Here is a 15,324-nt window from a genome sequence, read left to right as displayed (position 1 = left end):
CATTTTTGGAAAAGTAAAACTTGCTAAGAGAGACATAATATTTTTAGAAACTCAAACACTGCAGAGGAACTTCCAGCAGAAATTACAGTGATACAAAAGTGCAGTGACACTCAGACTTTGGTTTGGGTTGGGGAAAGTTAGTGAATTTTCATTGTAATCAGAGGAAGAGCAAGATGGGGTGAAGGGGAGCAGGGAGGAAGAGAGAGAAGTAGAAGTGGAGAAGGGCAGGGGGATGATGGGAAAGGAGGAGCAGGAAGGGGAAGAGAAAAAGCAGGAGAAAGGAACAGGAGGAGAATCAGGAAGAAGAGTTGAGAGAAACAGTAGCATTCACAGGTCACAAATGTTCAAACAAACAAGAAATAGATGGACTTATAAACTGCTGAACATGGTTTTAGAGACGTAAACTCGAGTATTGTCAGCTAAATGTGTTTTGTGGCCTCATTGACCTTTCTGTAAAAATATTAAGGAATTGTGTTACCAGCAAATTATTAAAGTGGGGAAATAGTGTACACTGTAGCAATAACATTTTAACTATCTCTTATAAATAAAACAACAGTTCAGATTTTAATTAGGAAAGGTTAATACCAAATATGTTGCAAAGGAAAACATTTTTTCAATTATTTTTTAAGAAACAAGAAGATACAATGTGTTAGAATTGAAGAGTCTGTCAGAGGGAAGATGCATGAAAACATAACCTTCTTTGGTTCATCCTTTGCAACACTTTTTATCACATCCTAAGTTGTCTCAACCTGTGATATTAGTCTTTCTCATTTGCCATCATGAATGCCCACACTTTGTTCTCACACTCTGCTCTGTTTACTTCAGCTTCCAAATAACTTCTTTCTGCCTAAGTGTGTTTGAAATTTTACCTTTATCACCTCTGTAACCTTCCTTGTCAATTTCCTTTTGTGTTTTCCTTCCTTAGATGTTTTCACCCAACATTAATTGTTAGGAGCTAGAGAGATAACTCAGTAGTGAATAGTGCCTCCTACTCTTGCAGAGGACCTAAGTACAGTTCTAGCACCCACATAAAGAGGCTCATAATTACCCATAACTCCAGCTCCTGAGGATCCAATGCCCTTTTCTGGTCCAGTCATTACATATACACATATATATATATATACACTCACACAGACAGAAGCATAGACACACAAATATATAATAAAATGTATCTTCACAAAAATATAGTGCTCACTTAATAATTTTGGTTTGCAGGAACAAAGACTTGCTCAAGGAATCTAGGGAAAATAAGTTTTGTTCATAAATGGAATTCTGCTTTCTTTCTTTTTTTTTTTTTTGGTTTTTCGAGACAGGGTTTCTCTGTGTAGCTTTGCGCCTCTCCTGGAACTCACTTGGTAGCCCAGGCTGGCCTCGAACTCACAGAGATCCGCCTGGCTCTGCCTCCCGAGTGCTGGGATTAAAGGCGTGCGCCACCACCGCCCGGCCTAAATGGAATTCTGTAGTGAATATATAAAATAGGCTGCTATGTATTCAGAAAGGTCATACGTGGACATAGATAGGAATACATTCTCTCATTTGCAAGCTTCCAATTTTCTCATAACCTCTTGATGACACTCTTATTATGCAAACAAAGCCACAGCTCCTTATTTCTTTTCTGTAAATGGTCTTCTTACACTCTCTCACTTTCTCTGAGATGTTTAGATGTCATTATGGCACTGGACCATATTATAATATTTTCCATAATGCTCATACTGTATTCAAGAAGTCACAACTAGAAATTGGAGTCATATTTTCTTCTACTTTAGAGACAAAGGTGAAAAACATTTTTGGTTTTAAATAAAACTTGCTTAAAATTAGAGTAGAGCATCAATATCTCAGGAAGACAAATGCTTCTTTCTGTGACTGATGAGTGGAAGAGTACTTACAAGATGTATGTGAGGTTGCTGTGGTCCTCACAGTACAGTGGCTATTACCCCATCATTGCCTCTGCACTAGGACAAAGGAAGCTGTAAAAGAAAAGAGGACACAGGCATCTATTCTCATCACTAGGGAAGCAGAAGGAGGAGGATCATGAGTTTGAAGCCAACCCTAGTTGTAGATCAAGATCCATACTCTAAAGGGGATAAAAAAAAAAAGGAGGAAGAGGAAAATTTAAGAATTTTATTTAACATGGGCAATTTAAAAAATGCAGGAGGCACCACCATCCCGTATTACTACAGAGCTACCGTAATAAAATAAGTGTGGTAGTGGCATAAAAAACAGACCCATTTATCAATGTAATAAAACCGAGGGCCCACAAATAAGCACATTCTTATGACCACCCACATTTCAATAATTTTTACATAGCTATCAGAAAGCTTAAACGGCCTAGTGCTAGTGATCCAAAATCTAAATGTCTCATACTTGAATACATCTTACTACATTGCTTCCTTACTCTTTCCTTCACATACTTAAGCTAGAGTATGTGGATTACATTTATGTGAGTAAATTTGAAACTAGTTCCAGTGACATTCTCCCACAAATAAACAGATAATGTACACATTAATGCATCCAAGGATTGAGGGCATTAAGTCAGACACTTTATTTGAAAAGAACTTAATTGTACAGTGCCCACACATGGAGACATATGAGGTTATTGACCACAGAATAGATTAAAAAGAGAGGTTTTATACATGTACATACATATACATACATAAACACTATGAATATGTAATAATTATAGAAGAAAGGATCATGAATTTGAGAATGAATGGTCTAGGACAGAGAAGAAATTGAACGGAGAAGAAGAAGGGGTGGAAATGTCATTAATCTGGTGTTCATCTATGAAATTCTCAAAGACCAATAGAAAATTTAAATAAAAAATAGAGGTTTTTGTTTGGTTGTTTTTGCATTTTGTTATCGTTGTTGTTGTTTGGTTATTTCTAATATTTAAGCTAATAAATTTTTCTAGATATAGATTGCAGACAAAGAAATGGTACTCTAAAACTTTATATAAGATTCCTTAACGATACAGAAAAAAAAAATCAATGAAACTTAGATATACAGGTTAAGTATCTTCAAAGCTTCAACAAAAGACTTGTAGGAAGTGGACATTCAGTCCTGTTATCTCTCTTACTACAGTGATCAGTCTGAGGTATGCTAACTTCAGAAGGCAAGAGGAGTGCAGCTAAGATCACAGTTTGGAGGCACAATGAATGACTCGTGTTGGCAGCAGCTCGGTTTGATGGAGATCTTCTTATTAGCAGCACTCTAAGATGGCAGAGAACAATTTATGACAGGAGACGAGGGATACATATATCTCTGTTTGTGGCTAGTTGTTGGTTCTTCTTTTTATAAAGCCATCAAGATTCAGTCATGGTACCCCTGTAAAAATAAAGTCTAAATTTAATCATTTTCCCCAGGCCTCACTTCAAAACACTGGACTGATTTTTTTCAACTCTCTTATTACTATTCACATATGATCCGGGGGATTAAACCCTCAATGAGTTAGTGTGGTGAACTGAAAAGCCAAATTTCAGAAATTATATTGCATTTCTGGGAAATGACCCTTTAGATGATAAAAATTAATCAAATCACTTTCTTCTTTAAGCAAGTCAAATAACTTATATCAAAGATAATGCTAGCTACTAACACCAGGATTTCAATATGAAGTCTGAAGATAGGCCCAAGAAGTTGGATATGGTGATATATTCACAGGGGATAGAATGTCTAGAAGGTAGCACCAAGCCATAGAAATATTATTCTCAAGATTTCAAAACTTATTGTATTATGGGGGCCAAAAGAATCCAGGAGGAGATGATAAATCATAAAAGAAACAGAGCTCCTTTGGCACATGTCATATCTGCAGTAAATCTGTATTATGGCCATCTCTTTTCTTTGTGGTTATTGAGAGGGTGCATAGCTATAGATCATCTCATCAGTCATTAGAAACTTTCAAGACTATAACAGATCAAGCCACATTCTGAGAGCCATGTGATAGCAGGATACTCATGGAACCAAATAATGAACCCTTGGCTTCACATTAGATTGGGCAACTTTATCTCAGAGCAAACATCAGCAGATATACTGTGAGATATCTGCTTATCAGAACCACAAAAGTATCATTCTGATTTAAAGAGATCCATGGGTTGGGGAGATAGTGGATGAGCATGCTGGCTCTGCAATCATGAGGATTTGAGTCTGAAATTCCAGCACCAACACAGAAAGCCAGATATGGCTGTACATGCCTATATCTCTTGGGTTGGTGGGATGAAGATAGGCAGAAGTTTGGAGCTTGCTGATCCACCATGTTAGCTGACAAACCAAACTTCTGTTTCAGTAAGACTACCCTACCTCTATGTGTGTGTGTGTGCTATGGATATATATATATATATATATATATATATATATATATATATATATATATATGACAGACAGACAGACAGACAGATAGACAGACACAGAAACAGTAAGATCCTTAATGGTAGGAGGTGAGTAGAAACTGTATGAAGTCAGTGAGCATGCTCAGTTCCTTTTAAGATCTTATTTTTACAACACTGTGGACATTAATTGTCATCATGTTTTTCTAGGCACTATGAGATTTGTCAACGGACAATCCCAGTCCTATAAAAGAGATTGTATGTTATGCATTGTGGATGTTTTATTGTCTATTATTGCATATTTAGGCAGCTCATAAAACTTAGAGCCATTATTATTTGCTGGCTTATAATTACAGAATTTGTGCCAGACTGGCAGAAGATGGGCCATCTCCATGACTTATGGAGATGAATTAGGTGATACCCTTTACCTGGAAGGCTGATGACTGAAATTGTAACATACAAAGTCGTTCATGGTCCACTCATACCCAATACCTCAGTTCAAGTGACTGGGATCAAATGGATCAAGTGGCTCAAATGGATTTCTGGGCTCCTTCTTTGTCCCTTCTCTCTCTCTGCTCTTTTTCATTCTCCTTTCCTCCTTTCTTTTTTTTTACTCTCTCACTCTCTCTGTCTATAACAATTCTCTACACATCTCACAGTGGCTGGATCTTAAGAATCCAACACTCAAGGCCCTTTAAAACCTGTGCTTGACATCTTTAACAAATGGTGCTGGCATAACTGGATGTCAACATGCAGAAGATTGCAAATAGATCCATATCTGTCACCATGCACAAAACTCAATTCCAATTTGATCAAAGACCTCAACATAAATCCAGTTACACTGAACTTGATAGAAGAGAAAGTAGGAAGTAGTCTGGAACAAATTGGTACAGGAGACCACTTCCTAAATATAACACCAGTAGCACAGACACTGAGAGCAACAATTAATAAATGAGACCTCCTGAAACTGAGAAGCTTTTGTAGAGGAAAGGACATGGTCAAAAGACCAAACAACAGCCTACAGAATGGGAAATGATCTTCAACAACCCCACATCTGACAGAGAGCTGATCTACAAAATATATAAAGAACTCAAAAAGCTAGACATCAAAATACTGAACAATCCAATTAAAAAATGGGCTACAGAGCTTAACAGAGAATTCTCAACAGAAGAACCACAAATGGCTGAAAGGCATTTAAGGAATTGCTCAACATCCTTAGTCATCAGGGAAATACAAATCAAAACAACTCTGAGATACCATTTTACATCTGTCAGAATGGCTAAGATCAAAACCACTGAAGACAGCTTATGTTGGAGAGGATATGGAGAAAGGGGAACACTCCTCCACTGTTGGTGGGAATGCAAACATGTACAGCCACTCTGGAAATCAGTATGGCGGTTTCTCAAAAAATTGGGAATAAATCTTCCTCAAGACCCAGTTATATCACTCTTGGGCATTTACCCAAGGAATGCTCAATCTTACCACAAGAACACAAGCTCAACTATGTTCATATCAGCATTATTTGTAATAGCAAGAACCTGGAAACAACGTAGATGCCCCTCAACTGAAGAATGGATAAAGAAAATATGACACATATACACAATGGAGTACTACTCAGCAGTAAAAAACGACATCATGAAATTTGCAGGCAAATAGATGGATCTAGAAAATATCATCTTGAGTGAGGTAACCCAGACTCAGAAGGACAAACATAGTATGTACTCACTCATAAGTGGATACTAAATGTGAGGAAAGGGATGGCTAGACTGCAACCCACAACTCCAGAGAGGCTAGCTAACAGGGAAAGACCCTAGGAGGGACACATGGATGACCCTGTGAAGGAGAAGTGGATGAGATCTACATGAGTGAACTGGGTGTGGATGGTGGCAGAGGGCGAGGAGTGGGGGATGAGAACATAGGGAAATGGGAGGGTCAAGCTAGAACAGGGACAGTGTGGGAGGGCAGGGAGGAAGATACCATGATAGATGAGGACATCATAGGAATAGGAAGAGGCAGGGCGCTGGGGAGGCTCTCAGGAATCCACAAGATTGACTCTATATTGGTCTGCTGGCAGTGGTCCAGAGGGTGCCTGAACTGGTCTACTCTAGTGACCAGCCTGGCAAATAACCTAGCTGTCATTATAGAGCCTTTGTCCAGTGACAGATGGAGGCAGATACAGAGGTCCACGGCCAGGCACCAGACTGAGCTCCGGGAATCCAATTGATGAGAGAGAGGAGAGATACTGCAGGCGAGGGACGTCGAGATCATGATGGGAGGACGTGCAGAGATGACTGGCCACACTAGTGGAAGCCCATGAACTGTGGACTGGTGGCTGTGGAGCCCCCATGGGACTGGACTAGGCCCTCTGGATACGGAAGACAGTTGTTTGGCTCAAACTGTTTGGGGGACACCAAGGCAGGGGGATCGAGATCTGTCCCTGGTCTATGGGCAGGCTTCTGGAATCCAGTGCCTGTAGTGTGACACCTTGTACAGCCTTGGTGCCGTGGCAAGGAGCTTGGACCTGCCTAGGTTCAGTGTGCTGGGCTCTGCTGACTCCCCATGGGAGACCTCGATTTGGGGGATGTGGGGTTGCGGGGTGGCTTGGAAAAGAGGGCTGGAGGGTGGGAGGAGGGGGAGTCTGTGGATAGCATGTGGAGTGAGTAGAAAATTTCTTAAAGAAAAATGGAAAAAAAATCACCACAGGGGGGAAAAAATCCAAAAACCTATGCTTGAACTGGCCCTCTCCTGTCACCAAAACAGCCTTCCAGTACTAGGACTGGGTTTCATTTAATTGAATTGTTGGCCAAAGAAGTTCTATGGAAATCCCCTAACAACCCAGATTGTTGCTATGATAATGAGTTTCTCTCTGCAAACTGACAGTGGGATTCTATTGTCAAGGACAGCACCCAGGCATCTCACTGAACATGGAGAAATTGAGCTGGTGCCTACATGGAGCTTTCACTGCTATGTTCTAGTGTCTTTGGTGTGTGAAGGTACTCTCTAGGCTACAAACAGAGAAATATAAACATCAACTTAGTCACAAAAGCTTTAACCTACAATCTATCCTGCCTGCAAAATAATAATAAGGCAATGATGGCACAGAACTTGTGGGAGTAGCCAACCAATGTCTGATTTGACTTAAGACCCACTCTAAGAAACAGAAACCATACCTAATATTGATTGGGTAACCAAGAACCAGAGAATAGATAGCTCAGAGACCAAGGGTAAAACCAAATACTACACTACTTGTCTAAAAAAAAATCAATAAAATTACTCCTAATGATTTTCTGCTATATTCATAAATCAGTGTCTTATTCAGTAATTCTCAGAGATGCTTTCTCCTGCAGCAGATGGAAACAGATGAAGAGACCCACAGCCAGACATTATACAGAAAGAGAGTTCTTGAAACACACATTTGATGGAATGAGCCCATCAAATCCCCCTCCTCAGAGCTCAAGAAACTCAGTGAAAGAGGAGGCAGAAAGAATGTAAGAGCCAAAAGGATTGGAGGGCACCAGGAGAATAAGGCCCTCTGAATCAACTGAGTGACTTTTATATGAACTTAGAGACTGAAGCAGCAAGCACAGGGCCTACATGAGTCTGCATCAGGTCCTCTGTGCACATATTATTGCTTTAAGTTCAGTATTTTTATGGGACTACTGAGTATGTGGACAAGTGGGTTTTTGATTCTTGCACCTACTCTTGGGACTCTTTTCCTTCTGTTGTCTTGTCTTGTATAGCCTGAATGTGATTTTTTTGTATTATCTTATATTTTATTTTGTTATGTTTGCTTGTTATCTCTTAGAAGCCTGTTCTTTTCTGGTGAGTGACAGAAAGGGAGTGGACATGGAGGGGAGGGGAGATGGGGAGGAACTATAAGGAATACAGCGGGGAAACTACAATCACAATATATTGCATGAGAAAAGATTCTATTTTCAATTAAAAAAAACTATGCCTCGATTGCAAGCTGCAAATATTACTACAGCAGCATTTTAATTGCCAAAGTAAATGCACAGATGTAAAGAAGGAAAACCAGACCTCATCACTTGGTAGAGAAATAGCTGGACATTCAGAAATGAGAGGAAAATATTGGCAGTCATCTTTCCAGACAAATTACTATATTCTACAGGATGAAAATGAATCTAAAATTTGTAACACAGAATCTAATGTAAAAGATGAAAGAAAACAAAATATGTGTTATTTATTGCTATCCATTTTGTCTAGAAAATAACTCTACATTAATATTATCATAGAAAATCCCAGTAAATATAAATGATTTGGATATTGATAGAGTCTTTGTGGAGGAAACCATGTTTCATGCAGTGATAAAAATATTTAAGGTATAAGTAGACAGTGGTAAAAAGCAAGTTTATTCCAAACTAAACAAACACCATAAAATATTAAATTTCAAGGTTTTAGGAAGATGCTTAGATGGTAGTATACGAATATGTATGTGAATGTGTGTGTGCCTGTTTGTATGTGCATGTATGTATGTATGTGTATATATGTGTGTTCATGTGCACATGTTTGTTTGTGTGTACTTGCTCACTGAGTGTTACATAAAGCATAATCACGTGTCTTAGAGTTAGTCCTGGGGCATGTAGCTAGGAAAAATATATAGAAGCTGATGGCAAAATATATTAACTACTGAAAACATTACAGTTAGCTGCTATGGATGTCTTTCTGTATGCTGTGAATATTTGTTGCTCTGATTGGTTGATAAATAAAGTCATTTGGCCTATGGCAAGGAAGCTTAGAGGCAGGTGGGAAATCTAAACAGATAGACAGGAAGAGAAAGGAGAGGCAAGGCAGATGCGGCTACACACCACCAGGAGAAGCAAGATGTAAAGGTATTGGTAACCCAAAAGCCATGTGACAAAGTATAGATTTATAGAAATGGGTTAATTTAAGATACAAGAGTTAGCTAGCAAGAAGCTTGAGCCATAGGCCATGGTCATGCAATTTGTAATTGATATAAGCCTCTGTGTGTTTACTTGGAACTGAGTGGTTGCAGGACCAGGTGGGACACTGAAATTTTATAAGTGGCTGTGGGATCTTGGTGCTGGGTGAGATCAGGAGAACTTCTGGCTACAAATGGTACCCAATAGGTTGGCTAGAGTTTCCACCTGAAACTTGAGAAAACTTTTTTTAAAAAAAGGATTTTAAAATGGCTTCTTACTGTGTCTCTCAGGCCAGCCACAGCCTGTGGGCCTGAGCTATATTATGGCTGGTTTGCAGTGTGTGGGCTTGACCTGCAGCATGAAGGATTCCCGCCACAGTAGACAGAGTCATCTCCAAGCCATGTAGTACCCTTCATAATGGATGTAGCTTTTGCTAGTACAGACAAAAGAAAGAAAGAAAAAAGGTTTCTGGGCAACATGCTGCTGGATGGAAGCATGGACCCACTGCCTCCCAGAGTCAGCAGAGACCATGACTCCTAGAGCTGATGGTGAATTATCTCCACCATGTTGAAAAGCCAAGATGGGTGGAGTCAAAGCTGCCACTTCAGTACTATCCATGCTGTAGTTTAAAGCAATAGATACACAATAAGACAGATTCAAATAAAATAAAACTCTAAATAGTTTACATTATATGTAAAAATGTATGTAGGCTTGGAAGAGAGGGGAAAAGGAACATACACAGTTATATAAAGAAATAGTTTAAAAAATTAAAGTCTTTAAAGAGACAGTAAAAGTAACATAAAAAATAAGCCACATAAAGATGGAAATCACACAGAGAGTCTGGATTATACTGTCTTCAGGATTTTTAACTGCAGAGGGACATTTGATTATAAAAGCTGCTGAGTTAAATCAATATGTATATTTTAAAGATATCTCAATTTCAAAATTTGTGTCTAAAGATACATTGCTTTGGAAAAGAGGTTCTGCTTTTGTTTCCACAGAAGATGAGAACCTGTGGATTGTTTCCAGGCTCATATGGTTTGATCAAGGAAGATCCCCTGAGAGACCCAGATGATCCAACATCCAAAAACAGCTTCAAGGCAACTGGCTCAGAGAATACAGCACCACAGACTATCTTGGTGCTGGGCGAGACCAGGAAAATCTCTGGCTACAGTTAGCAGGTCTGCATGATCAGTAATTAAAAGCATAAAGGATTTTCCTTGGGATTTTTTCATTTTTCTAGGAGATAATATTGGGTTAGCATTTTCATCACTGACTCATCATCAGCAACTAGGTTTAATTTAATTCATTTAATTAAAGGAAGTGCATCCAAGCCCACATTAATGTCCTTTATCATCAGTCAGTGACACTATGCTATTGGTAGGTGTGTGGAAGAACCCCTTTAGGTAGCCTCCTCAAAATCTTTGCCTGCTCAGCACTGACAGAGGTGATAAAGATTCAGGTCCTGCCTTTGTGACACACTGGGAGTGCTGAATGATTACTTGCCTAGACACTGATGAGCTGTCTCTCTTCTGAATCAGCACCCTCTCCCATGGACTGGAACTTATCTCTGCTGCCAAATGAGATTACCTGAGGAGACCATAATTGGCCCAGTCATACCCTAGGAGGCCACCTAACATATCTAAATGCCTCAAGTCAGGGTTTGACAGGATACAGACCTCATAAAGAACATGCTTGAAATTCACAGTACAGGACTATTTCTGCAACTCACTAGCACCAGGGAAGGTGAAAGCTATTTTGAAAATCATGTCTCTTTAAGGTTGTGAATGGTTTGGCAGGGAGCTGCTCTACAGTTCTCATAAAATGTGAGACTGTCTATCACAACCATCACACGTCAGTTGTTTCTGTTTTATATTAAGATAGTTTCTGAGTGCAATGAAATAAAATAAAAGAGCAGCACATAGGTTTGCTCAAACACAGCCTGATGAGCCACTCCAGACCCAGCAGGAACAATTTACAAACTTCATTGTAAACAAGGGATTTAATTAGAGCTATCTGTATTACTTACTTTCCTCAGTCTTGTGATAGTTACTTGACAAGGAACAACTTGGAATAATTGACAAGGATCAAGAAGGTAGGGCTTGTTCAGGCTCATAGTTTGAGGGAATTTAGTGGCAGAGAAGGCATGGTGGCAGGAGCTTGAAGGGGCTGGTCACACAGCATCAACACTCAAAAGTAAAAAGAAGACAGGGAATGGGGCTTGCCTATCAAATCTCAAGGTCCATCCCCACTGACACATTTTATCCAACAAGGCTCATAGCCTCCATAAACAGTACCAACAACTAGGGACCAAGTGTAGAAACATATGAGCTGATATGGGACATTTCACACTCAAACTCAGCAACATATTAGAAAACAGTGAATTCTACTGGATATAGTTTTGGCCTGAGTATTAAAAGAGAATACCTATGATATTTACCAGCCTAGCTGAGTAAGCCAGTATTTTTGCAAAGGATAGTTTTAATTCATTGTCTTTGGTCTTCTCAGAGGAACCAGTTCCTCCTCCTTGAGCTCAAACATCTGATTATACGACTTCTCTCCACAAACACTGACTCTGTGGCATATCAGCTTCCAGCTTAAAGACACTCCCTTTGAGTGAACCAGTTTTCAATTCTAAAATAGAAATATACAGCAATAATTGGAAAAATGGGGAAACATGTGGGGGGCCTACCCATTTCCCTGTGGGAGGCCTGTTCCCACTTTTTCCCCAGGGTACTCTTGAGAAGGGAGAGTGACAAATATTTAGATAGAAGAATGAAAAGGAGAGAAACAGAAACACAGGATAGCCTCAGGAGGGTCTGGATACTTATCCATCAGCCCCTTCTGTCTCTTCTAAAGGGACTTTTGTAGGAATGCCAAGGGGTGGAGCAAAAGACCTCCAGGTAGCACAGCCAAGTGCAGACACTTCCAATCACCTGGTAACCAACCACAGATGTGGTCACACAATCCTCTAATGCAGTCCTACTGGGTAAAGCAAGATCAGCTCTCACTAGGAAACCTCTGTGGACCTCCACAGAAACATTATGTTGGTACAAAACTAACATACTTTTTTTCTGTGTACTTTTGCAAAACTTTGTGTAGATTTAGAGGGAGGAAAAAGAGAATGAGATAATTGAAAGCTGAAGTTTGTTCATAGTTAGACATCATCTCCTAGCACAATAATCATGTTTTATTTATAAAGCTTTTACTGAGTTTGGAAGTAACTTAAATTTAATTATGTCTAAAAAGGCAACTTTAATTATAACATAGAAAAACCTAACCTAACCTGTATCTCATGTAATTAGAAATTGATTATTATACATACTGAAAGTATTGTGCAGGTGAAGATGAGTTAATTCTGGTGTGTGTGTGTGTACAGGCAAGCATGTGTCAAGGCATGTGTGTATGTAGGTCAGAAGACCTTCAAATGTCAGCTCCGTCTTCCTCCTTGCTTTGAGAGAGGTTCTCTTGTTTTTAATCACTGTGTGCACTAGGCTAGCTCACCACCAGGTTTCTCCTGTCTCTGCCTCCCACTTCACTGTGCGAGTGCAAAGATTGCAGGTGAGCATTAAATCATCCCTTTATGTGAATACTGAAGATCTGAACTCAAGTCCTCACACTTACATGAAAAATATTTCATTAATGCTCCTTCTCCCCAGCCCTATAGTCCACTTCTCAATGAAAAGACAAGCAGTGTGTTATTGCAAACACATAATTTTGGTTGCAAAAGAAATTAGTACTGTTTATAACATAGTGAACACATTTACTAGAAACTGTGATGCTGGGTTGATTCCTGAATGTCTTAGAATTTATCAGCAATGGCAAAAATCAGAGGAACAATAACTTTGGATAATATTTTAAAGTGCTATGAATTATTCTAAATCTCTTTATACTCAATTTGTTATTCTACTCTTATAAAAACTTGATGTCTATTGAAAAGCATTCATGACATAATAAAAGAACATAGGCTTGAGGTCAGAAAAATCTATGCTTGATCTGGCATTTGCCTTTTATTTGCAATATGAAAATAACCTAGGGAAACTAACTCACTTTAGTTACTTTAGTGATTTAGTGTCTCTGTGGATGATTTTCCAACCTGCAAATGGAAATATGTCAGTTTTTATCCTTTAAGAAGCTGTTTCTATAGCATGGTTCAATGTCAAGGAAACACCATCAGAATAAAAAGTGATGGAGGAAGAGTGTGCTGAACATTCCGTAAGTCTGATGCTGTAAAAGACAAAAAGCTATGCTTTGACTTACTCATTGATGTGTCAAGAGTGTGAGTATTCTCTGGCACATGAACCAAGTAACAGGCTCTTATTCTGCAGTGATTAATGTAGGGAAAAGGGGCTGGCTAAAGAAACCTACCCTGATCCTGGAGCCCAGAATTAGGGAAGGATGGCTCAGATAAGGCCAGTGAGAGAAACACAGTTTAGCTCAGATCAGAGCCGTCTCTGCCCTTGTCCAACTGACTTGTGAAACCAACCAATCACAGAGCAGGATAGTAGAACCCTGGGGTTGACTCCACCCCCTAGACTTCCTGTAAAAACCGCCCTGCCTAGTCAGTTAGAAAGGAAGCCTATTCTCTCCACCCTGGTTGAGGCAGCTACTCTTCTGTACTCCTCCTTCCCAAATAAACCTCTTGCTTAAAAGAGTTTTTTGGGGTGTGAAGATCTTCATTCCCTGGCATAGACAAGATCCTTGCTGAGACATCCCTCAGTGGAGAAAACAAGAGAGAGAGAACTGAAAGAGCAGGGCAAGGAGGAGCTGAACAGAAGATCTTTGCTAAGACTTCCCTCAGTGGACAGAGAGAACTGGTGCCCAACGTTCATGGTACGAATTCATGAAAAAGCTGCTTGCCTTTGTCCTTGTGGGCCCCTGTTCAGACCTGAGCTACCCTCAGCCGGTTGTGGTGAGGCACACTGGTTGGATTTACTGAAGAAGGCAGAGGCAGGAGGATCCCGAGTTTGAGGCCAGCCTAGGAGGCTTGCTAAGGAGAAGCTTCGGTCAGGACCTAGCCACAAACGGTGGCAGCGGGACTATGGAGGCAGCAGCTGCTGCTCCGAGTTGCTGGCTCCTTCTCTTTGTGTTGGTGATTGGGGTGATGCTGCTACCTGGGACAAAGGTCAGTTTGGAAAAGTTTGGCAAGACAAATGGTGGGGAGAAATTGCATTGTCTTCTAGGGAAGAGCGTTTATGGTTCCGAGAGACAGACAGACATCAGGCTGTGATTGTTCCAAACCACTGAGAAGGTTAAAAAAAAAATTCTGTAGGGAACCATGACCATGCCTAACAGTGACTTTGAAATCTTCAAAAATATGACAGGACCGCACAAAGATGATTCCACATGGACTATGGTAAAGCCATTAAGCTGGTTAACTCCACGGAAAGATCCACTCTGGACTACAAACTACTCAGAACAATTTTGAGAGGGCTAGCTGAGATGATCCAGCCTGACAGACTACTTGAACAAGGACTTGAAACAAGCCCTGCATTTTCTCATGATGCAGCGACTGGAAAAATGATACAGGACTTGACAATTAACCCAAAAATTTTCTTTTCAGAATTCCCTAAAGATGTCTTCACCCCCAAAAAGCAGGAAGTAATTCTAAGAAAATGACGCTCACATTCCCAAGAGGTGGGATGGGAGGTTTTTGGTCATTTAATGAGTTATGGATATTGTAATTGTTTATGATGGTTGGTTGTAGATGTAATCAAGCTTCTTATTAAATAAGAAACACAGAACCAATGCAAAGAAGAAAGCCAAGAGGTCAGAGCTAAGAGCTAAAACCTTACCCTTCCTCCTGCAGTGGTCCTACCTCTCTGAACCAGAACTATCCCTGTGTTAAAGTCTTTATATAGAGTTCCTGTTCTGCCTTCTCATTGGTTGTAAACCCAACCACATGACCACCTCGTCACGGCCTGTCTGTATAGGCCTCCAGGTTTTCCATGCTTGGTATTGAGATTAAAGGCATGTGTATCCAATAATGGCTGTATCCCTGAACACACAGAGACTTACCCAGCTCTGCCTACCAAGTGCTGGGATTACAAGTGTACACCACCACTGCCCTGCTTTCCTATGGCTTGCTAATAGCTCTGACCCCC

At 40.0% G+C, this 15,324-nt stretch overlaps 1 long non-coding RNA gene across 2 annotated transcripts; it reads right to left on the bottom strand.

The window, feature by feature from the left end:
* Nucleotides 1-3,001: 3,001 nt before the first annotated feature.
* Nucleotides 3,002-13,689, bottom strand: LOC131906027 (uncharacterized). Of its 2 annotated transcripts, XR_009378101.1 has the most exons (4): nucleotides 13,589-13,679; nucleotides 11,661-11,854; nucleotides 9,499-9,653; nucleotides 3,002-3,324 (listed from the first exon to the last, which is right to left on the bottom strand). It is a non-coding gene; the product is annotated as an uncharacterized LOC131906027 (long non-coding RNA). The 2 variants fall into 2 exon arrangements; XR_009378102.1 differs by lacking the exon at nucleotides 11,661-11,854 and having other exon boundaries at nucleotides 13,589-13,689.
* Between the last annotated feature and the right edge of the window lie 1,635 nt (nucleotides 13,690-15,324).

The sequence above is a fragment of the Peromyscus eremicus genome, chromosome 3 (assembly GCF_949786415.1).
Source record: "Peromyscus eremicus chromosome 3, PerEre_H2_v1, whole genome shotgun sequence".
Lineage (NCBI taxonomy): Eukaryota > Metazoa > Chordata > Mammalia > Rodentia > Cricetidae > Peromyscus > Peromyscus eremicus.
The sequence above is the reverse complement of the archived record's forward strand: the minus strand, read 5'-3'. Positions and strand labels throughout refer to the sequence as shown.